This window comes from Phragmites australis, chromosome 24 (assembly GCF_958298935.1).
Source record: "Phragmites australis chromosome 24, lpPhrAust1.1, whole genome shotgun sequence".
NCBI classification, from domain to species: Eukaryota; Viridiplantae; Streptophyta; class Magnoliopsida; order Poales; family Poaceae; genus Phragmites; species Phragmites australis.
Window position 1 is genome coordinate 5,688,122 of NC_084944.1, and position 23,069 is coordinate 5,711,190.

The 23,069-nt window shown below is 42.5% G+C and overlaps 1 pseudogene; it reads right to left on the minus strand.

Moving 5' to 3' along the window:
- Positions 1-1,896: 1,896 nt before the first annotated feature.
- Positions 1,897-22,285, minus strand: LOC133908055 (polyubiquitin-like; annotated as a pseudogene).
- Positions 22,286-23,069: the final 784 nt, after the last annotated feature.

Genomic DNA, 23,069 nt, shown 5'->3' on the forward strand with positions numbered 1-23,069 from the left:
CACCGAACTATCCGTGAGGTCAATTCTTCTGAAACTTCTCTAATTAAATCAAACTTTATCTCAGCTGTGGTGACTTCTTATATATTGTATCTATAAGACCTATTAACATATATGCTTGATAAATATGTTAGTTCCGATAACTATATTATTATTAATAATTAAAATCATAACTCTAATCTAATAAGATCATTTTCGCTACATCATTTCTACCTCTGCGCTTCAACATGTCCCACATGTCTTCTGTTTCTTTAAGGAACAATAAGTTAGCGGAACGTTGTATGTGTTTGGAGAAACAAGAATTAGGCCGTAGCATCCGTAAAGAAAATGGATCTTTATAAATTTCTTCCTTAGCGTTCCATCGTACATATAAATCAAATATATACTTCAGCTCGTGGAGCTAATTTTATCTAGTAGACACTTGGAATCAGTTTTTAAAAAAACTGAGCTAGGCGGAGCAACAACGGTTTTTTTCTATTTTTTCTATTTTTTTATGATAATATACCATGTTTTTGTCTAGGCGCTTTTCGAAACATTGCTTAGAATACAAAATCAGTTCTACTTGAACGGAAATCTGGGAAGGACATGCAAAAACCGAAAACGCATGTCCGCATAAATAGTACCTATCTCCAAACTATTACATCTGCCGAATCTTATTTAATGAAATCAATTTTTATGGACCTCTATCGTATGAAAGACTCTCTCTCTATAATAATACGTATTTACTCTCTCTATTCTTTCATCTAACTATTATATTATAAAATAGATAATGTTGATAGAATCTTACATAAATCTTCCTAAACAGGACCTAAAATTTGTTTCTCCATTTCATACCCTTGAGGCTTTGACCGGTCCTACTCCTGACCACCACCTCCTTCTGCATCATGGAGCGCACTTGTCTCCCCTCTTTATGCCCGGACCGAATTTAGCTGAACTTTTGACCAAGTTCCATCATGCATGGTGCACTATTCTCCATGATATCTTCGGTATTAAATGATTAATACTTCCCAATTGAAACATTATAGGCTCATTCAGTGACTTTTGGCGAGAATAATCTGAAAGCGAATGAACTATCTGTAAGGCTTGCCCGTGACACAAAATTTAAGAACTTCTGAACAAATCATAGGGAACCAACATGGTGGAAATTGAACAATAAGTTGGCCACAAGCAGTGCTAATCATGGAGGCAGGGCATGGCTGACTCCTACATAATTTAGCAACTCGAATGATTCGTTTTTCTAATCTCAGAGAAAAAAGGTTCCACCCTTTTCTCCTAGAGAGGAAAACGTAGCATAAAGCACTTCGCTAGATGTAAATTTGGCGCCAGCAGGCCAACACAGTGGCCAGATAACTAAGCAGCAAATACTCTTAGATACCAAGAAGAGCAATGGAAGTGATGATCGTGCAAGAGAAACAGTAAAGTGACGACCCATGATCCAAACAGAATTCAGACCTTCGATACAACTACTACCCAGAAGTATCCCTGTTTTCAGTAGGAAGCCGACAAGTAATAACATGACTGCCATTTACAGGACAATAGTCTGGAACCTTAGAATCCACTAACCACTACACTAAGAGAAACAGTAGTGGAGAAAAGCAGCAGCACTGTCTCTGCTCCTTCTGCAGGAAACTTAGCAACTGCGCCTGAGATGCTACAAAATCAGTACTAGATGGGCAATGCAAGACATTACCCAACCTAAAGTCAGAAACATCGTCTAATTCACTACCTAAGTTATCTGCGACTAAGCAACATAGTTCTGCCTCTTGCCCAAAGGAAGTTGCAACTATCACCCCTTTGCGATCCGGGTTCGAGCCCTGGCGCTCCCCCCGGAGGCGCTCGTGAGGTGTGTGAGTGTGAGCCTCCTCTTTGGAAAAAAAAATCACCCCTTTGCACTTCTCTTTAACTTCTCCAATGTGGCGGACTCTCGACCTTGGACTTCAGAAGACTTTCCCCTGGAGATAGAACACGCCCCCTGTAGCGCACATAGTACATACCTGGCTTGATTTGCAACTTCTCTTCAATCTTCTTCATGACATCCTTTGTCGTGACCGACATATCCAACAACATGGTTAAACGTCTTCCCTTCCCATGTGCTGATGAAGAACTCGACAGTCCGACCCAGATGTAGCATGAGGATGCCATTGCTTTTGATATACTGACTCTGGAGTGTTTCACTGTCTTTAAGTGCCACAACATCACCACCAGATTGAGTGCACATGAGTATCTACTATGTGGATGAAGGGAAACCCTCCAAGGTCTCGATCATCAACTTGACATAGCAACAGTATACCAGCATTTTGACATCAAATTTATAGTTCTTTCACCTCCAACATTAACAAAAAGATACAGCTTGTCAGTCGGGCAAACCACAACATGAAGTGTTTGGCCATTGCTCACATCACACTGACTTAACATGTGGTTATCCTTAAGCTGTCGGCCTGCGTACATCAAGATTTGTTCATTCAGAGGATTTCCCCCCTTCTGTTCGATCTCAGCCTTGATATCAACAACATTCTGGGACTTCTTCACATTGAGCTTGACAGTCTTTCCAACCGAGGGGATCTTGACAGATATTTGCATACTATCAGTTCATAGAGGTCGACAGATGAGTTTGCCATGATGTTGTAATCAGTGAGGCTGTAATCATTCTCCAAGTGGATTCCAGCAAAAAAGAGCGCTTGCCGGCTCTTGTCAATCCCCTTGATGGCACCAATTTAGACTTGATCTTATCAACGGTATCAGTGCATTTCACATCAAGTGGTACTGTTTTCTCATCTTGACATAGATCTGCAAAGAAGACAATGGAGCTACCAAATTACTAAGTAACCATTGATCTTTCAAAAATATAAATGCATCAAAGTTTGCAATAAAAAGAACACAAGAACAACAATGAAGCTAGTATATAGTGCAGAAAAAATAATAAAAAGGAGATTCAATAAGTAACACAAGTAAATCTCAACTAAACCTGGTCATATTATCTACTTTGCTTCTCAACACAGCAGCAACAGTTATTACTTGAGCAATTCATGACCCAGGATGCCCAAGGCAATTATTGCTGAGCATGCGGATGACACCAAACTACCTAAGGGCTAAACCACTAAGAGAGTTCCAAGAACAGATCAAAGTAGATACTGCACACGAGGGCAAGGCGCATACAATAAAATATTGACTAGAGTTCCAACTTCCAGGAAGTGACATTAGGCATTGATCAAAGGTTCCCACAAGTTATTTATCACACACACAACAACAAAACAAGCAGCCCAGCACTTGCATCATCGGATAATCTGGATCAGATGAAGCATAATGGCCCTGGTCCTCTTGGAATTGGAGCCCATAATGGCTTCCCATGAGAGCATATACAAATGGTGGTCCATTGCGTCAAACTTGTTCCACAAAGAAGAAAAGAGAAGGTTCAACGGAATCGTCATATACATAATGTGGAACATTTAGAAAGAGAGAAATCGTCAGATCTTCTAGACAGTTTCAATGATAACAAACGAGGTGGCTATTCTAGCAAAACAAGAGATAGATCGGTGGAGGAGAGCCCATCAAATCATAACCGCTCAGTAGCTAGTTTGTTTTGGATAATCTTTTTTAGTTGTGTTTCTTCCTGTACATTGTATGCGGATTTATTTTGGGCATGGTTGGACAGCTTTCTGCTCCATCTATTTGTCCTTTATCTAATTTAATTTAAGTGGCGGAGCTCCTGCCTTATTTTCCAAAAATAAATAAATTTATAAAGCTTATGAGCCATTCAAATCAAATTGCACGTGTAGACTTGTTTCGTTTCTTCTCTTATACTCTATATACCTATACCCTCAGGGTTTTTTTTTTAAAAAAATGCCCTACCATGGTTTACTCCTCCAGGAAAGAATCCCTCAAATGTTAAAAACCAGATTAATAAGAAATCCCCATAAAGCACCTCACACGCAACCCAAACCACAAACATGCCCGCACTAAATTGCCCTCAACGCTACTACTTTCTTGCAATAAGCATAACACCATGATCAAGAATGACTCGATAAGCACCAGCATTGATACGACTATAAACGCAAAACCCATGCCCATCATATTGAAAAATCGATCCATTAGAACATATTAGAGATATCAATGGGGAATTCCCCGTTGAAGAATGGTTTCCCATCTTCGTCCCAGAATGAAAGAAAATTTCCCGTTCACGTCCCCATTTTCACTCGCGGGGACTATTTTCTCCCCATCTCCGTCGCCGCATGGGGAATGGGGACCCGATGGGGAACCTGTCCCCACTAAGCATTATATGAGCTGAGCTCTAAGTTAAATAGGGATGGTTGGACCAAGCACTTGAGCGGATCGTCCCATGAGTTAGGGTCTAAGTTGAGGGTGGACCGGTTAAGTCAATACATATAAAACCCATATATTCGGGGGCCCACGGGGAAACGAGGATGGAGGATGGGGAACCGTCCTCGCCCCCGTCATACCCATTAGGAGGACTTTTCCCCATTAAACCCTCCGTGGGGAGAAATTGGCTCTATCCCCATCCTCTAATAGGGGAATTTTCATCGAGAAACGGGGATCAGAGCCCATTGATATCCTTATAACAAATACTCGCTACCCCTACTCGATTGCAATCACGGCACCACATCTCGTGCCCCTTGAACCCGCAAGATGACGTCATCTCGCAACTCGCATCCTGCCAAGAACAGATAACCTAACGCTACAGTGAGCTTGTGAGAAGAGAGAACGCGAACCGAACCCAGTAGTAGGGCGGCTGCTCCTACTGTGAGTATATTGAGCAGAAAGAAATAATAAAGCAGATTCAGAAATACCAAATGTAAACCTCAATCAAACCTTGCGATATTGTCTACTTTGCTTCTCAACATAACATAAATAGTTATTACCTAAGCAATTCGTGATCCAGGATGCCCATGATAATTATTGCTAAGCATGCTGATGACAGCTAAGGGATAAAGGAGTTCCAAGAACCTACGAAAGCGGATACCTGTGCACAGGAGCGAGGCACACACTATAAAGTACACTGGACATTGATCAAAGGTTCTCACAAGCTATTTATCACTCACACCAGAACAAAACAAGTAGCCCACCACTTGCAACATCTGATGACCCGGTTCAGATGAAGCATAATTGCCCTGATCCTCATGGAATGGAAGCCCAAAAGTGTAGAAAGATTACTAGATTTTAATTTATACAGCTTATGAGCCCTTCAAATCAAAGCGTACATACCGACTTCATTTCTTTCCTCTCTTAAACTCTAAATACCCTCAGTTCCAAACAAAAAAAAACTCTAAATACCATACTATGTTTTACTCCACCAGAAAAAATCCTCCCCCCCCCCCCCAAAAAAAAAATCCTCGTATGACACATCATTCCTCAACATGCAAATTGTATCACAGACATCTATACAACCACCAAATCTCCTACAACGCTAGTCTTTTCTTGGCTTCTCGCAACATGTGCCCGCTGCGGTCAAGAACGACTCGATACATTGATCGAACCCAAAACCCTAGCCCCATCATCTTGGAACTGATCGATCGATCGTGCAAGAAACCCACCACCCCATCCTGAGACGTACGAAGCGGTGGGTGTGCGAAGAGAGAGCACGAGCCGAACCTTGTAGCGGGGCGACTACTCCTGGCTTGATCCACTGCCGCCGCCGTAGTCTCTGTACTAGGTGATGGGTTAGTAGGGATTGAAATTCTTCTTATGAAGTCAGAGGAAACAGTAAAATGCGAGATAATAAATAGTATCGTCACTGTAAATACTGTAGCATCAGTGTTGTAGCATTTCTGTTATTTTACCGTGCTAAATCTACTGTTCACAATATACTGTAAGCATAGCATGTGGTACATCCATCTAGAAACCAATGGCCCATAGCGCTTTGAAGTCACTGATTTCAGTATCCTCGTCCAGTTAGTAACGCCTGGAGGAGCGGAAGCCATTCGTCCCTCTCCCCATTTTTTCCGCTCACCCTCTCTCTTGATCTTCGTGCTTTCCACTCGTACTGTCGGTGAAATACAACTTCGCATGGTGTATATCTCGACCGTCAATTTCACCTAAATGGTATCCATCCGCCTATATTATTTATCTTATAATTTATTTATTTATTTTTTAAATACAAATCCTAATATAAATAAACGTGTTGATAAGCGTCAGACTGTAGAAATTTCCCTTCCACTGCCGTAGTGCCGCACGGCAAAGCGTGGGGCCCGCATGTGCTGATGCGGTTGTATCAGCCACGTCATCAAAATCAGGCTAGTATATCTGAAATCCTCTCTACTTTTAGCCCAAAAACCTGAACCCAGCACGTTTGTTGGACTGGGCTGGGTTCATATTGGGCTCACCACTCAAACCTGAGACCTGGATGGGCCAAACCGGGCCGAATTTGCCCAGAACCAGTCCAAATCAAACCGTGCGCTAGTGTTACAACAACTGATCGATCCACGCAAACGGTGTCATCTGCCGTGATGCAGCAGGGAATTTTGTTGCGGCAAGAGCGATGGTTTGGAAGGGCTCATTGATCCTACTATTTTTTGGAGGCGTTAGCATGCAATGAAGCTCTGTGTCTTGCCGTTGGTATCAACACTAAGATACAAGTTTTATATTTTTTAGTCATTAGATCGTTCTAAAGCTAAAAAATAAATTACAGATTTACTCACAGCTAACTAAATTATAAAAAATAATCTAAATAATGATTCAAAACTACCTATTATGTAACTACTAGTAATCCAAATCAACGCAGCGAGATAAATGAAGATAATTCTAGAGACAAGTTCTGAATGATCCTAGCCGAGATTACAGGAGGCAAATGTTGATGCTCATGATTTAGCTAAGTATGCATGTTCTTTGGAAGGAGTCCGTCATGTCCCTCATGTTTTGTTGACACGCATGTAAACTCTACAAGTAACGAATAAAATCTCACGGCTGTCTTTAAAAAAAAAAGAGCAACATACAACAGACAAAGAATCGTGGCTAGGAGACATTATTTGGAACATGGTTGATTGGTGGGTAACCAATTGCCTTCATCCGAGCCGTCCCCATGGATCCTTTCTTCCTTCGTCCATTGCGCATCAAATTGGCATCGTCGCAGACGCGCGTGCCTCCAGAGCCGTGGTCCACTCCAGCGCACGGGCCAATGGCCATTCAATGGATCCCTCCCCAGATACACAAGAGGAAAAATTCTACTAACGTTCATTTATATTAGGATTCATATTAAAAGAGTAGAAAAAAATTATTAAATAAATAAAAAATTATAAATAAATAGATATTAGATACGAAAGATGGATAAACGAGATAACTTGTATATCTATACTTCGTATAGAGTTGTATTTTTCTAACCCACCCACAATTTCTCTCACCTATGATCAAAGCACACAGTTCCAGATCGCCTACTGACTCTCAAAACCGGTGCATCAATCGTCCTCCCCGTCCTGTATAAGAAATACAATTTCATAACGTATTATACATATACCATCCATCTCGACGGTCTATTATCTTATTTATTAGTTAATTTTCTCACATATCTAATATTTTTTCCATCAAATTTCTAACATGGATCTTAATATAAATAGACGGTCCAGATAATCGGTACCTGCCAAGCAGCCATCTTAACGCGCGCAGCAATAGCATCGCAGACATATCGTAAATTCGCATGCATGCATCTGCCGGATTCTTTCTTCGTCTGGCTGTCTGAGCTTGGTCACTGCAGCCACTGGTCACGCAGACACGCGGAAGCAGACGAGCTGCCACTCTGAAAAGGCTTCGCAGGGCCTTCAATTCGCTTGGATCGATCAGTCCTCTCTTCAATGTGTCTGTAGTCTGTACTCTGTACATGTTGAATTCTTGATCCCACTGTGTATAATCTTTTCTTGGTATGATGTGTGTGCCTGCTCGCATCGGCAAAAACCATGGCATAGCTCAAGTACAGGATCTGAGTACTCAGAAGTATGCTTGGTTAGATTGCCGGGGAAACTTCAATTATCAGTCAATCAAATTCTATGTCTTACCTTATAAATCGATAACTCCTCCGGCACTCATCACAGGGATTTGGAAATCTACTATGTGCTCTAAAAAAAATTAAGGTGGCTACTTTTCAAAGACGGGCTCAGCTCCAGAAACATACTAAGAAGAAAAAAAACTCAGAATTGAGGATGTTGATTACAATTGTGTTCTCTGCAATCAAGAGATAGAGGAGTCTACATATCATTTTTTAATGTACTTTTAGTGCTAGATGCTAGTCTTCGATTAGGATAACTTGGAATCATTCGTTGGATTTCTTCAATATGATTCAAGAGGCAGAAGAAGGCTTTTAGCATCCTTTTTTTCATAGTAATCTTTGCCATTGTGTCCTAGGAGATCTTGAAGCAAAGTAACTCGGAGATTTTTTAGCAGTCCTATTCTACTTATAATAACTAGAAGAACCGCATCATAGCACTACTATAGAACATGCAATAAGTAGTGCCTCATTAATGCCGATTGTGCAGGAACCGGGACTGAAAAGGTATCAGTGCTGGTTCTTAATTTCCTGTGCACGAATAATGATTAAATTGCTAAGAACCGGCACTAAAAATGACTATCAGTGCCAGTTCATGACTTAAACCGGTACTGATACATCAGTACCAGTTCTATCCACGAACCGACACTGATAGTTGATTTTCAGTGCCGATTCCAAAGCCAACCGGCAGTGAAGACGACGGACCCGATTTTTTTCATCGATATGATTTTGGCTCAAAGCCTCAAGTTCGGCTCTGATTGTTTGCAGTCTTATCTCACATCCGCCTTATCTCTTCACCTCCTCCACACCACCCCTCCCCCATGCCAGATCCAAATCCAACCTTATCTTTTCGCCTCCTCCACACCGGCCTCCTCCCCTACCTCCTCCCCACCATCGGGCGTCAACCTCCTCCCCACTGCCGGATGTCCCCGATCCGCGCGTGGCGTTGTGGGGGAGCAGCGAATGCCGTGCGTGTAGTTTTGGGTGGTCCGCGAGGCGGGTCTGAGGGCTGTGGGAGGGGAGGGGTGCTATTTGCCAGCGGTTTGGTGGGAGATCCGGTGAGCGAGATACAACAGGAGCAGCGGCAGAAGGTGAATTTGGATTCCATCAATCTCCGCTCCTTCTCGTGCTCGTTTTGGATGTGTGCATCATCTGTGGGTGTGGTGGGGCGTAGAACATATCTCAATATTCATCGATGTTTTGCGTTCCCATGTTGTTCATCAGTTTTTGGGTTGTGTTATGCCGTTGCGATGTTGCTGCTTGCTGTCGATTTCAGTTCTAAATTGCAAATAAGCTTGAGTAATCGATTGCTCCGTTTCAATTACGGAAAGATTACAAGATGTGTTGTATTGAATTTGATTATGAGATGTGTTGTATGAACAAGATAAGTCGATTCTTGCGTTGCTGTATTGAATTTGACTGTGTGTTGTACGGATGAGATGTGTTCCATTTGAGCATGCGGCGGCGGCAGGAGCACCGTGGCGCAGGAGGCAACCAAGCCGGCTCAAGGGAGCTCAATGGCGGCGGGGAAGCGGCATCCGAGCCAGCATGATTCCGAGCCTGCTTGGATGCCGCTCCTGTTACCACCAATTTTTTCCTTTTTTATTCTCTGAAAATATCAATTATGTCGGGTGGGCAACCGACACATATAGTTGTCAACTATTAGTGCCAAGTAAAGAGTGCCGGTTGAAAAACTAGCAGTAAACTAGCAGTGAAGTTATTTTTCAACCGGCACTGATTTGCCGTTCTGTAGTAGTGTAGACACCGTACACTTGCAGCTTCTTAGAATGTAGGCAAAAAATCTAAAAGTAGGCAACAAACATAATCATATTTACTAAAATATGCAACATATCAGCATATTTACAAATCTAGTATCTGTATTCGGCACCTCAAACACCGAAAAATTGATTCTGGTACCTGAGGTACCGAAAACTCCTATATTCGAGGTGCCAAATATGGCACCATATTTACAGGCCGACCCCGCTCACATCGTGTCAGTCGGTGCTTTCGGTGCGGCAGGTCACGTCGTTTCGCTTTTGTTGCCTTTTTGCACGCACGCGTTGCCATGTTTCGCTATAAAATGCGAGCGTGTTACCGTGTTTTGTTATAAGGAGCCACAGCGCAACCAGAGAGCAGACGAGCAGCGCGAGAAAGGGAGGAGAGGAGAGGAGAAGTAGCAGCGCAGTGCGTGGAGAGGAGAAGCAGCGTGAGGTGAGGAGTAGCAGCAGCGCGTCAAGAGAAGAATCAGCCCGGGACGAGGAGGTGCATTAGTGTGAGTTATATACTGGGTTATATAATAATCGTACTTCACAACTATTATTGTTCGACAAATTAGATTTTATATCCTTCTGATGTTACTTCCATAAAAAGTTACCTACACAAATACATTAAATGAATAATAAAATGTCGACAAAATTATATTGAAACAAATTTACACATACTCACTCATCCAACTTTTTTCTTTATTTATTCGCTCATACCCTGATAAAACTAAATTATGTTACAAAACCAGCTCGCTCGCATTTTATAGTGAAACATGGTAGCACGTGGGTTAAAAAAGTGACAAAAACAAAACGACACAACACGACGCGACCGTCATACCGAAAGCACTGACCCAACAAGACGTGAGCAGTCGGCCTATATTCGGCAACTGAGATGCTGAATACGGCCATATTCACCATATTCGGCACATGAGGTGCCAAATATGGTGAATAGTGCAGTATTCGGCAACTTATGTGCCGAATACGAAGTTTTCGGTGCCTCAAATAGCAAAATTGATTTTTTGGTGTTTGAGATACCGAATACAGGTGCTAGATTTACAAATACACTGATATATTATCTTTTTTTGGCAAATACGGTGACGTCTGTTACCTATTTTTGGATTTTTTTTTCCTAGAATGAGGGCACCTTACACTCCCTAATATTGTTGTAAATTAATTCATGGTCCTCAAATCTTGTGCTCAGATTTGTGTCTCGAGTTGTTGATTGACGGAGGTTTGTGCTCAGATTTGTACCTGGTCTTGTGCTCAGATTTGTGCCATGTCACCGTAGCCCGCAACCCCATCATACCAAAGGTGTGTTTGGTTCATGGAATGAGGTGGGATGGGAGGGGGCTATCCTTGTTTTTTGTGTTTGGTTCAGGGTCAATAGGGGATGTGATAGACCGTCATGAGATAATATACCCTTAGATCCGGGATGAATCTATCCTAAAAATTTTGACGGAAGAAGTCATCTCCATTCACATGCGAGTCTTCCGCTCACCTCCCACCCGAGTCTGGGATCAGTCTGTTAGTTGGCCAAATTGCTTCAAAAATTCACTCATTCTTCCCTCTTTTATTTCAAAAGTTTATCTTCTGAAGCTCCTAAAATCACACTAATTTTTATGCTCATAGAATAAATAACAAAGAACCCATTTTAATTGGTTCCAACAACAATGTCTTACAAATTTTAAATAAAAATTCTCCAAATTTGAAAACTTTTGTATTTAGCTTGAATTGTTAGGGCATAAATTTAATTCCAAAAAATCAGAAAAAAAATTCATGAATATTCATGTAAACTAATGCACTAATTTCAATAATGATTTACAACCCTAAGTTATGTGAGAAATTTTAGTGTTTAGTGTGTCCTGCGTAGATATAGAGTGAGGTGATTATATACTAAACTCAACAACTCTACAAACAAGTGACCACATCCAGCTTTTTCATCCTTATCCCTTCAACCAAATAAAAAAAAGATCATACCATCCTACTTCATCCCTCTAAACCAAACAAAAAAGAGGCTCATCTCATCCCTCCAACTAAACAAAAAAGAGGACTGAGAGATGGCCCTATCCCATCTTACTTTGCCTCCCAACCAAACATATCCAAGTCATCCACGCTGTCAACAAGGTGAGGTCTTAGTGCTTAGATTTACCCATTCCAGTATGTTGGTGCCCTTTATCCATTCAAGTATGAAGCAAACTTCCAGTATGTTGTGCCAGGTCTTGTGCTCAGATTCACACATGTTGATGCATTGTGAAAATCCATTTGATCAATCATTCTTCTTGTACAGAGATCTAGACCATCAGCTTTGGGTAATCAAGTGGTGCCTATGTTTTGATTGTTTCATTGTTCATCGGCGAAAAATCCTTGAGTAAGGTTTTGTTTGATTCGGCGGAAAATGCCAACTTGTTTAGATCAATTTCTTTTTCTGTTAAAACGAAATCAGCCTTTTGTCCCTGATGGAAAGGAACACCACAAATTCCATTTTATTCTGGGCACTTTCTTTATACTGTCATGGATTGAAAATTCAGAAAACTTATGCTTGCATAAATAGCACCTAAAATTTCATTCGCCTTTGTGGATTTGGGGACGTTCATGGTCTCAAAAATTTAGTTCATGGCTTCATGCCATATGTATTTTCAGTGAATTCTTGCGCATTGGATAATCAACTCCCACTAGAAAGTCTGTGAACTTTCTGTGTTCCAAATGGCGCCTTGATCAATCATTATTCTTGTACAAAGTTCTAGGTACAACTAGAAATCCTGTGAAGTATTTTTGTTCCAAATGGGGCCTGTTGGTGTATGGGTAAAACCATCAGCCATTATGGTATCTGATCGATCAAACTTGCAGTAAGTCGGTGACCTTTATCCATCACACTTGTCACATCACGAAGCCATAATTATGTAATTAAGCCTAATCATGCTTCATAAGTATTAGATTTAATTTTGAATAATTTTGTTTCAGAGCATTAGAGCACTTAGTTTTAAGTCAAATGGATGAGATAAGAAAATTCGGGAGAGAAAGAAATGAATTCGTAGTTGAAACGAGCTTCTTTCTCTAGCATGTATGGCCCATATGGGTGGCCAACCACCTCATCTTCTCTTGGGGCAGCAGCTCCCACCAACTCCCTCTCTCTCCCTCCCTCCCTCTCACAGCTCTCTCCCTCCCTCCCACCGTGCAGCCCGAGCTCCCCCTCTCTCTTAAGCTCTCTCTCTCTCTTTCTCTTTCGATTCCTCTCTCTAGAAGCCAAATCGAGGTACGCGCGTGGTATTCACATGATCATTAGCTCCTAAGCTCCTCGTCCATCTAATTCATTTTTGTTTTCCTGAAGGATTCGAGACGATTTTGATGTTTTTTGGTGTTCTTGGTTGAAGCACGAGGAGTACCGGCATTCTTCCTCCTCCCGAGTTTTTACACCTTCCACCGATGGTCACAAACCTCGGCAAAGCATCTTGGGTGAGCCTCCTAAGCTGCCATGTCAAGGATGCACGTTTTAGTTGGATAAATTCTGAGTTTGGTGTTTCGGTTGCGAAGTTACAACGCTTTTCGTGTTCTTGATGCTTAGGAGCGATTTTGAGGCTTTGGATGAGTTTAACTAATGGAATCGAGTTGCCGTGTTGGTAGATGAAGTTTAGAGTCCATAAACTAGTGCAAAACCTTTTCCCTTTGGATAGAGCAAGCTCGCAAATCAAATCGGCCATTTCTCCCCTCAAAGAAATGTTCTTTGCAGCAACCCGGATAGTCCAGGTAGCCTAGTGAAAACCCTTATGATTTGTGCTAAAAAATCGTTAGGGTTTAGGGTTCAAGTTGAGTCTAGAACCTTTTGTATAGTGTATATGTACGTTTATGTAAGATATATTTAACATACGAGTCGAATCGACTGAGGAAAATCACTGAGAGGCTCAAGTCTGAACAACTCGGAGGTTTCAGGTTAAATCGAGAGATTTTAATCGAGCACCCTTCTCAGAGCCTCACCCGGATAATCCGCCCAACCCATAGATTCTAGGTATAGCCTGAAGGTTCCAGGTTAATTCAATAGATTTAGCAGAGAACTCCGTTCGGAGCCTCACCCAGACATTCCAGCCTAACACAGAATATCTAGACTCAGCCCGAACCTTCCGGGATAATTCAAAAATGTTTAATCGAGAACCTCCGTCTGGAGTACAACTTGGAGGCTCCGAAACCCGGATGTTCTGAGTTCAACCCGGAGTCTCTGGCCTCCTATTAGCTTTCCGAAGTCGTTTAGATCGCAAAGTTTGCTATTATTTTGTATGTCTTGCACTTTTAGCTTATTGTTATACATATTGTAGCATACATTGTTGCACATCATTTATGCTCATCATTGCACATGTTCTTTTTTAGTGAATGAAAAATCAGAGCGTGACACGAGTGTGGGTGAAGGCAACGCCAATCTACCAGAATTCTGTGCATATTACGTGAGTAGCATTAGACGGTCACCAAAGCAGCAATACAAGCATCTAAGTATGTTCTCCCATTAATTTGGATCATATGTGTCTAATGTGATAAAATATGCTTTATGTACGTTATGCATGATGTTGAGTCGATGTCGGGTCTTGCATAGGTAGAACATATGTTGATGCATTACAACCCATTTTGAGTTAATTGTGATCCATCTCCTTGTAACCGGGGTTTAACTTTATGATGGTCTAGTCTAAAAGTTAACTGAAATGCTTAGCCATGTATAGATTCTTCGGTAGAAGTCGAGCGGTGGTTCAATCCCCGTTCGCGAGCTATAGTCTTTAAGTACCGTCAAATTGATAACAATGTTGGATTGATGGTGTTGGTTGGTAGAGTAGTGAGGATAATGCGAGATGTGGGTGGTATCAGGAGTGTTTCTCCTGCCTGGATGTAGAGTTCTCCGGGGTAGATCGGGAGAGGAACTTGGACACGTAGACCGCTTACGTCGTTTAAGCATCAATCGTTGTTGCAGTTGGCTCTAGTACTTACCGTCCTTACCACATATCGATCTAATGGTAAGATAAGTCAAATACCTTTGTAGATGTGATCATCTAAGCTTGCACATCAATGGTGTGAGCACATGGGCTTGTAAGAGACACTTGGGATTGCTCTAGGAGTTAACCTAAGTGGGCTCCACACCGAGCGATGCCTGATTCAAATGGTTGGAGCTTATTGGGAAATATTGATATGAGTACCCCTTGGTGGACTTGTGTGGTCACTCAGGTCGTATGGTCTTTAAGTTATGTGGGTAAAGTTGTACCCTCTTCAGGGTGTAAAAATATTTCAAAATACCGCGCTCTCAATCATAAGCATACTTTTGTCCATTTACAACAGTTGTAGAGTTACGAATGTGGATTGAGATGGTTGATAAGTTGAGATGGTTCTTTACAGATATTATTACTATGTTTCCTTTTACATATATGTTCAGTTGATGGATATGGGTTAGATAGTTGTGTTGTTTAAATCTAGATGCTCACACATATTTTTGTCAAATTTTGCTTTTGCATATAAATTTACTTAACCATGTGGTTGTATTCTTGCTAACATCTCAATTCATAATCTTTGGAGTAGGGTTATCTATAAGTTCTCAATATGGATTAAGTTTTTTTAATACCTTTGTACTCACGCTGCTCTTTCAAGTACTACCGATGAGGAGGAGCTGGTCTTTGGCTACTTCACGCCCACCAAGGGTGGTTGCGGGTATGAGTATGCAGCTACTCAGATGTCGTGCTTTTGTGATGAAGCCTAAGGGCATATGGCTTCATCCTCCTTTTGTTATTTATAGTTTTAGCTTCTGCTGCATAGTTCTTTTTTGTCTAGGAGTTGATTAGTTTCGGTCTTCTCCTAGCTCTCTTTTACTGTAAATTGTAAGAAATTATGGATGCTTAAAAACTTATAATATAATTAAATTACTTGTTTTTTGTTAATCTTTGTTGTGATGTTATATGTTGAAAAGTCATGTGTTCTGATCTTGAGCACAAAACACGTGTCAGGACTCCGGAGTGGTATTCTGATTAATCATTGAAGTCATGATTAAGTAAATGATCGATTTAATAATTAATTAGAATATTGTTTGGAATGTTCCTTACAATACTAATAGATAGTGTTTCAGCTATTTGAAGACCTCTGATAGAAACTTATCTGCTAACATTCATGTTATGATTTTGAGTAACCACACTAGATTATTGATTCATTCCATAATCTGTTTTGTACTATTGTATAGATAGAAACAATTGAAAAGACTAAGAAAATGATTGTGAAATGGGATGCATTTGCCACTAGAGTTTTCATCGAAATATGTGTAGAAGAAGTGCTAGCTAAAAAACATACCGCATGTTTGCTTGAACAATAATGCTAACCTAATGGCTAAGTTCAAAGAACGCACAGAAAGAGATTACTCTTATTCTCTATTGAAGAATAAGTGGGACTATTTGAAGGGTGAGTATGTAATATGAAAGACATTGAACATCCATGCGTCCGGGTTAGGATGAGATCCTAAAACTACTATAGTTGATTCATCTAATGAGGGGTGGGAAGACAAGATTGAGATACACATTCTTTTAGGTTTTTTTACACCAAGTTCACTATTTGTTTTTTTACATGAAATAACTTGTCTATGTTGTTTTAGGTCGTGCCAAGAGCAAAAAAATTAGATCCATACTACTACAAAATGAAGATGAATTACAAATAATGTTTGATGGTGCGACATGCACCAATGAGTCTGCGGTGGTGCCTGGTGAAGATGATGTTGTCTATATGTACCTATCAATGAGAAAAACATCTCTACTGGCACTCCAATTGTAGACAAACAAGCTATGAAAAGAGTTACAATTCAAGTATCCCTACAAAGAAATATAAGAATAATTTTAGAGACCTGCAATTCAAGCGACTTATGGATTCTTTTGTGGAGAAAGCTAGTTCTAGCGTATCTTCTACAACGTCTACCGCTAAACATGTAGTTAGGAAAAAGATTGCTGAAATGTTGAACTCTGTTATTGAGACTGGTGCAGATGAAGGGAGTGATGAACTACATAATGACTATTAATATATTTTACTACTTTCAATATTTGAATTACAATTTGTGCCAACATGTAAATCAAAAAGTAATTAGACGGCAATGTCTCTACTAAACCAACAATAAATAAGTCATCATAGTTGATAGAAGTATTTCAATCTTTCTACACTCAGAATAGACCATCAACCGTATGAAAAAACAAAACTATTAAACGAACTGCCTTCGCCAACCAATAAATTCTCGGAGCATCAAGCTTCTCATAAAAGCTCCTGAAAAAAAGCCGTACCAAACATGACTATAGTCTAGTCTCCTTTTAGTTTTTCCCCCTTGACCGCTGTCCTCTCGTCAGCAGCGCGCTCTGCCCTTGGGCTTGTACAGTGTCGCTATTACGACTTTTTTTCCTAATAAAGCTTTTCATTTACAGTAGGAGTTTCTGTAGTCCTTAAAAAAACCATGGCAGAGATAGCCAACCAGTGGGCATGAACTGGGAGTCTGTCAGTCTGGTGATCTCAGCAGGCACTGAATTATCATCTAATTGGGCGCATGCAGTAGGTTGAGGGAATCAATGCAAGATAGTGAAACAGTGCTGCTGCTGCTGCTGCTACCGTCCTCACTCTCAGAACCATCGACGTTGCTGCATGGAACGATGCGATAGACACAAGTACAATTGGCACCGTTCTCGATCGTTTTCCCTCAGCTCCACCGCAAGCTAGCCTAAAAGGCTTCATTGCAACAACACAACAACAGAATGCTAGATGAACAGTCACTCGGGAGAGAGTTGCACGTAGCTGTTGTCACTTGTCAGAGCTCAGAAACGACCCATCATCCACGACCAAGAGCGGCCCCTGCCATGCATGTAAACAAGACGATTAAAGGAGTTCGTTGCATGGTTGCACGCCTGCGTCGATTCCACTTGCCTTTCGGCTGTCGCCACCTGACGGTCAATGTCAGCCGACGCCACCCCCATACCCTGTCAAACAATCCTGGAGCAGAGGAATGGCACTCATCAAGAACCTAATTGCCGGTAGAGGCAGCATCAGAGCATCTTCAATAGTAAAGCTAGCTTGTTAGCTATAAACTTATAGCTATCACTTATAGATATAAATGAAGATAGCATAAAAGATGGTCCCTATAACACTCTAACTATTATTCACGGTACAAGTTTTATGGACCCTACACATTAGATTAATTTATTAATTCTTTCCCCTCCCTTTTTCCCTATCTCTCACGGTCGCACCTCACCCACTACAACTCCTCCTTCACCAGCCGAGCGCTGCCACTCGACCTGACACCTCTCCTCTTCCCCACCTCCCCCTGCCTGCCTACAGCCCGCCGCCCTCTGCTCTCTCCTCTTCGTTCCATCGCTACAGCTGGCCAGCCGGCGAGAGCACGCGACGCCGTGGACGAGCTCGTCGTCCTACCCGTCCCCCTGCTTTCTCCGCTATCCAGCTGCCTTCTCCGCCGCCGGGAACCGAAGGAACAAACCACGGCGAGCTCGTCCACCACCTCCCTGAACCCCCTCACCAATCGGAGCTAACCGTGCGCTGCCTTCTTCTCCAACACCAGCCGTCGAGCTCCCCCGTCCGTCAACCGCCCTGCTCTGGCCATCCCCCGTACAGGCCAACCCTGCCACGAGGTCGCTCGCGAGCAGGTGAGCCTCCAGTGCCCCTTCTCACCCTCCTCCCCTCGCCGTAGCACGCTGCCATCAGAGCTCGACTATCGTCATTGTAGCGAAAATGACCCTATAAGACCATAATTATGATTTTAGTGATTAATGATAATATAGTCAATGAGATTAACATATTTGTTAAGAATATATATTAGTAGGTCTCATAGATGTAATACATGAAGAAGCCACCGCAGTCGAGATAAAGTTTGGTTGAATTGGAGAAGTTCTAGGAAGATTTGCCTTACCGGATAGTCTGGTGCAGAAAAGTTTACACTCACCGGAGCATTGTGTTCTCAGTAAGGTGTAGCGCCAGAGCTTTATCTGCAGAGAAGAGCAGAACTGAAGAAGCTACTGAATAGTCTGGTGTTGATGAAGAAGGTACTCACCGGAGTATTTTGGTTTGGGACAGAAGAAATTGAACTCACCGGAAAGTCCGGTGATCAACGGAAGAAATACATCGAAGCAATTCTTGCAGAGAGAGTTGCAAGTGTTGAATATTGGAGAGCAACGATTTGAAAGGTCCGATGGTGGGAAGTGAGTGCATCGGAGGTTTCACCGGAGCATTTCTTGCATAAGCGATTCCAAGTGTCAAAGAGCGAAGATGAACTGACCGGATGGTCCGGTGTTAAGAGGAAGTGCACTAGGGGTTTACATCGGAGTGTTTTGCACAAAGAAGAGACGCAGTATGACTTATGATAACTCACAGGATAATCCAGTGATGGGGATGAAGTATACACCAGAATGTCCGGTGTTCAGGATGACTTTGAGTGAAAGTACAACGGCTAGTTTCTGAAGATGTACTCACAAGATGATTCGGAGTTAGTACCACTGTTCTCACCGGATCATCCGGCGTTAACAACTTTTTTAGCCATTTGGTTAACGGCTAGTGCGCGAATTTGAGGTTATAAATAGTTCTACACTCAGTCATTTGAATGTGTGGCATGCTACTGAAATCCAGAGAAGTCCATATACATCTGAGAAAATATTCAAGCCACCAAAGTGCTTAAAGTGAGCATCCAAGATGATTAAGCACAAGATTAGTGAGTGATTAGTACTTATAGGCCTATAGAGAGTGTTGCTAAATGATTGTTGTCTAGAGAGTGGATCAATGAGTGATCAAATCGTGTACCAAGAGGTACGTTGTCACCTTGGAGTCTTGGTGACTCGTCGGCAACTTGTTGACTCTCCGACTCAGTGTGAAGCGGTGATAATACATATGTATGAGGATGAGGAGACCCTTGCCTTGATGGCTCAAGCTCCGAAGAAATCACGACGGCAAAGGGATCGAAAGAGGGGCTTGTGGTGAGGCCTTGCCTTGATGGTTTGGTGGTTTATCCAGGCTGAGATCTTATTTTTGTGACTTTGGTTTAATAACCGTGATCAGGTGCCGATCGGGAGTATATCTTTAGTAGAGCTCAAATGTGGACTAGGGGTGACATTCATACTATTAATACCATAAAAAAAATTGTACTGAATTTACTCTATCTATCTTATTTACTTTCCGTATTTACTTACTTACAATTTACCTTCTTAATACGTTGCAAACGCTTTAATTGATAGAATAGATATATTAGATAAATTTAAAACACATTTGAAAAAATTTAATATAAATTTATCTTATATTATATTTAAAATCAAATAAATTCTAAATATCCCAATTCATATCTTCTTAAATTATCACCGATCCTCACAGCCATCCGCCATAGCCGCTACCGGCCATTCTCCCGCAGCCGCATGTTGCTGTCTCCACTCCAAATGGACTCCTCGACACGTCCCGGTGCTCGTGGTACCATCCTCCGGCCAAGCCGTGGTGGGCCCAGTGGGCGTCAGGTACCAGCGATGTCACTAGCGAAGTAAAGACCACTTCTTTTTTAAAGTACATCATGGGTGCTGGCGTCTCCTGCAGAAGAAAGCAGGCACCCGGGTTGGAGCCCGAATAGACACAACGCTCGACGGCATTCTCAACCAAACAAGCCAACGCTCGTCCCCAAGCAAAAGCCACTCCACTGCTAGAGTTGAGACACTGATCAAGTGATTATTACTTGAGTGCGATCTCAGGGTACAGCTTAACTTCAGTGTTATCATCCTGCTACTGCAGCTGATTAATACAATCACAGACTCACAGCGTGCTCCAGTACTGTAGCTGTGATCCAGCTCAGGTCCTGCTGCCTCGAAATGGAGCTTTCTACGGACGGGGTTGTACATGCACCCTGTTGCGTTTTTATGCTGCTGAGATGGGATCATACGGATCACTACTGTTGATCGTTCTCGCCGGGTACCAAGGACGACTGCAGTCTGCAGATGCTCATGCACTGTTGCAGGCAATTCACATTCAACCAATGAGATGACAAGTCATGCAGCTATTGTCTCATTGATTCGCTCTGTACTTTTGATTGTGTTGTTCTTGGGTCTCTCAGCATTTGTGGTTTATGCAGTTTTAGAATCGATAATAATAATAATAATAAAAGGTAATTGTCAGATTTATATGTCATATATATTGTTTGGTAAAAAAAAATACAGGATATTTTATCAAAAAAACCCCTACAGGGTGAGAATGTGAGTGAGATCCAAGCTCATATGCTTAGTCGCTATATACCTTGTAAAATTGTAATGCTCCGTGTGGCCTGCGGTACATTAGGATAATCTCGTTTGATGGAACCACTAGCTTTCAGAATGCTTACTGTTTGTTGCAAACCATGTTCTGGGAAAGAAAAACTATTGTATCACAAGTAAAAATTCCGTGCGAGAGAGAATGGGGAATATATACAAACCGTTTATGTTTTTGCGAAACTAGTTTTAGCCAAACAAGAGTCTCAATATTGTTTTAAAAAACAAGATTCTCATATCCAGCTACCTATTACTAAAATTTCCATGAAAAACATGGTTTTTTCGCAAGATGAATTAACAAAAGTCGTGATCCGAACGACGATGCTACTCCTACAGTAATGAACTGAAGCTAACACCCATCTGATTAGAGACTCGTCGTTTTCTGCAACCATCTTGCAGGTACGTTTGCAACGCTCCCTAATAACAACGTCAAGATTTAAGTCCCGCTTGTCAAGACTCAATCTCTCGTCTCCACATCAGATTTTAAGTTTGTAAGTTAAGATAAAGTAATTTAATCATCCATATTTTAATAAAATAGAAATGAAATAACTCACCTAAACACCATCAATATACTCATAGCCAGTGGCGGATCCAAAGATTTCAGGGAGCCTAGGCTGGGTGCAAGCCGTGCCCGTACAAGTTAGATTTTGCTCAAAATTTGACCGGTCCAAGTCACAAATTTACTTATAGTTGATATAGAGGTAAAGAGGCGGGTTGGGATGGAGCCCGGGCGGGTACCTAGGGTCGCCGGGCCCTGAGTCCGCCACTGCTCGTAGCTCTAGCTTCACAAATTTTTAAAACTAGAAACACCCAACTTCAAAAATTCTTACAGAGCTCTACAAACGAACAGCCCTTATTTCTCTTCTCAACTCAAGATCGGACGTGCGTCCGTCCGCATTTTCTCCTTTTTTTCCGCGGTCTGGCTGAATCCGGCGGATCTGAAAGCGAAAGCCGTCCGTCTTGTCACGACGTACGTGAACGTACCCTCGGCAATCTCCCCCAGGCGAAAGGCGCGGAGAAACATCCCCTCCACCGACGGCAACACGCGCGAGACGCTGGCAGCTCGCGCGCTGCCGCCCCGAATCCCCGCGGATCCGACGCGATCTCGCCACGCCGTGCGCGCTGCCGGCCGGTTCGGCTTCCTCGGCCGGTTGAGAGGCGCCCCGCCGACGACGCGGGCAGGGGCATGGGCCCGTCGTCCATGCACGCGCGACGGTAGTGGCGGAGGCCTTGGGGCCCCCTGGATCCTCGTGGCCGGGCAGCGCGTGCATGCACCCGGCCTGCCCCGGCGCCCGAACAGTGCGTGCAGGAGCGGAGTCAGCGGGCACAGCGGTCGATCTCGGCTCGTGCCGTCGGCGGACGCGGATCGAAAAATCGCTGTCGTTCGTTCTGTGGGCGTGGCACGACTGGCACGTCCTCGAGCGTCTGATTGGTGCTACGTGTGCGGTGTGCCGTGGGGGTGTGCGGAGAAGGTTAAGGCCGTAAGGGCACGTTGCTTGGAGGGCAACCAACCTTGGCGGGAGTTGCTCTACTTCTGTGCGTACAAGGCGTATGATGGCACGAGTTCTTACCTTGCAAGTTAGTAATTGTCACAATAAAATTCTCTCTTCTGTCCAAACTTGTGCGGGCAATTGGATGAAAATAATATTGACACACCGTGGTGAATCTATGTCACCAAGTAGACAAACTCTCAATCTTCTTCTTCCCTTCTTCCATACATAAAAATTGAAGGGGGGCTTAGTGGAGGGCTGCCAGGTGTGTATGAGGTAGGAATGTAGGATGCTTGAACTCCCTCCGTTCCTTATGGAGCCGCCCCTGTTGACACATAAGCATATTTCTTGACGAGGAGGATAGGGACATGGTGTTTACTTAGAGTAAACACATACAGTCAAGCGTGGATCATTGCAGTGGTTAAGATGGCTATGGTCTCAGCCAGGCTAATAAATTTTCTGCATTTTATAGTATATTTTGAGTTTAATCTATCATATTTCATTGATTCGGCCCCATGTGACCCAATTGAAATCCATATGGCTTCATCAGCTCTCTCTAAATTTC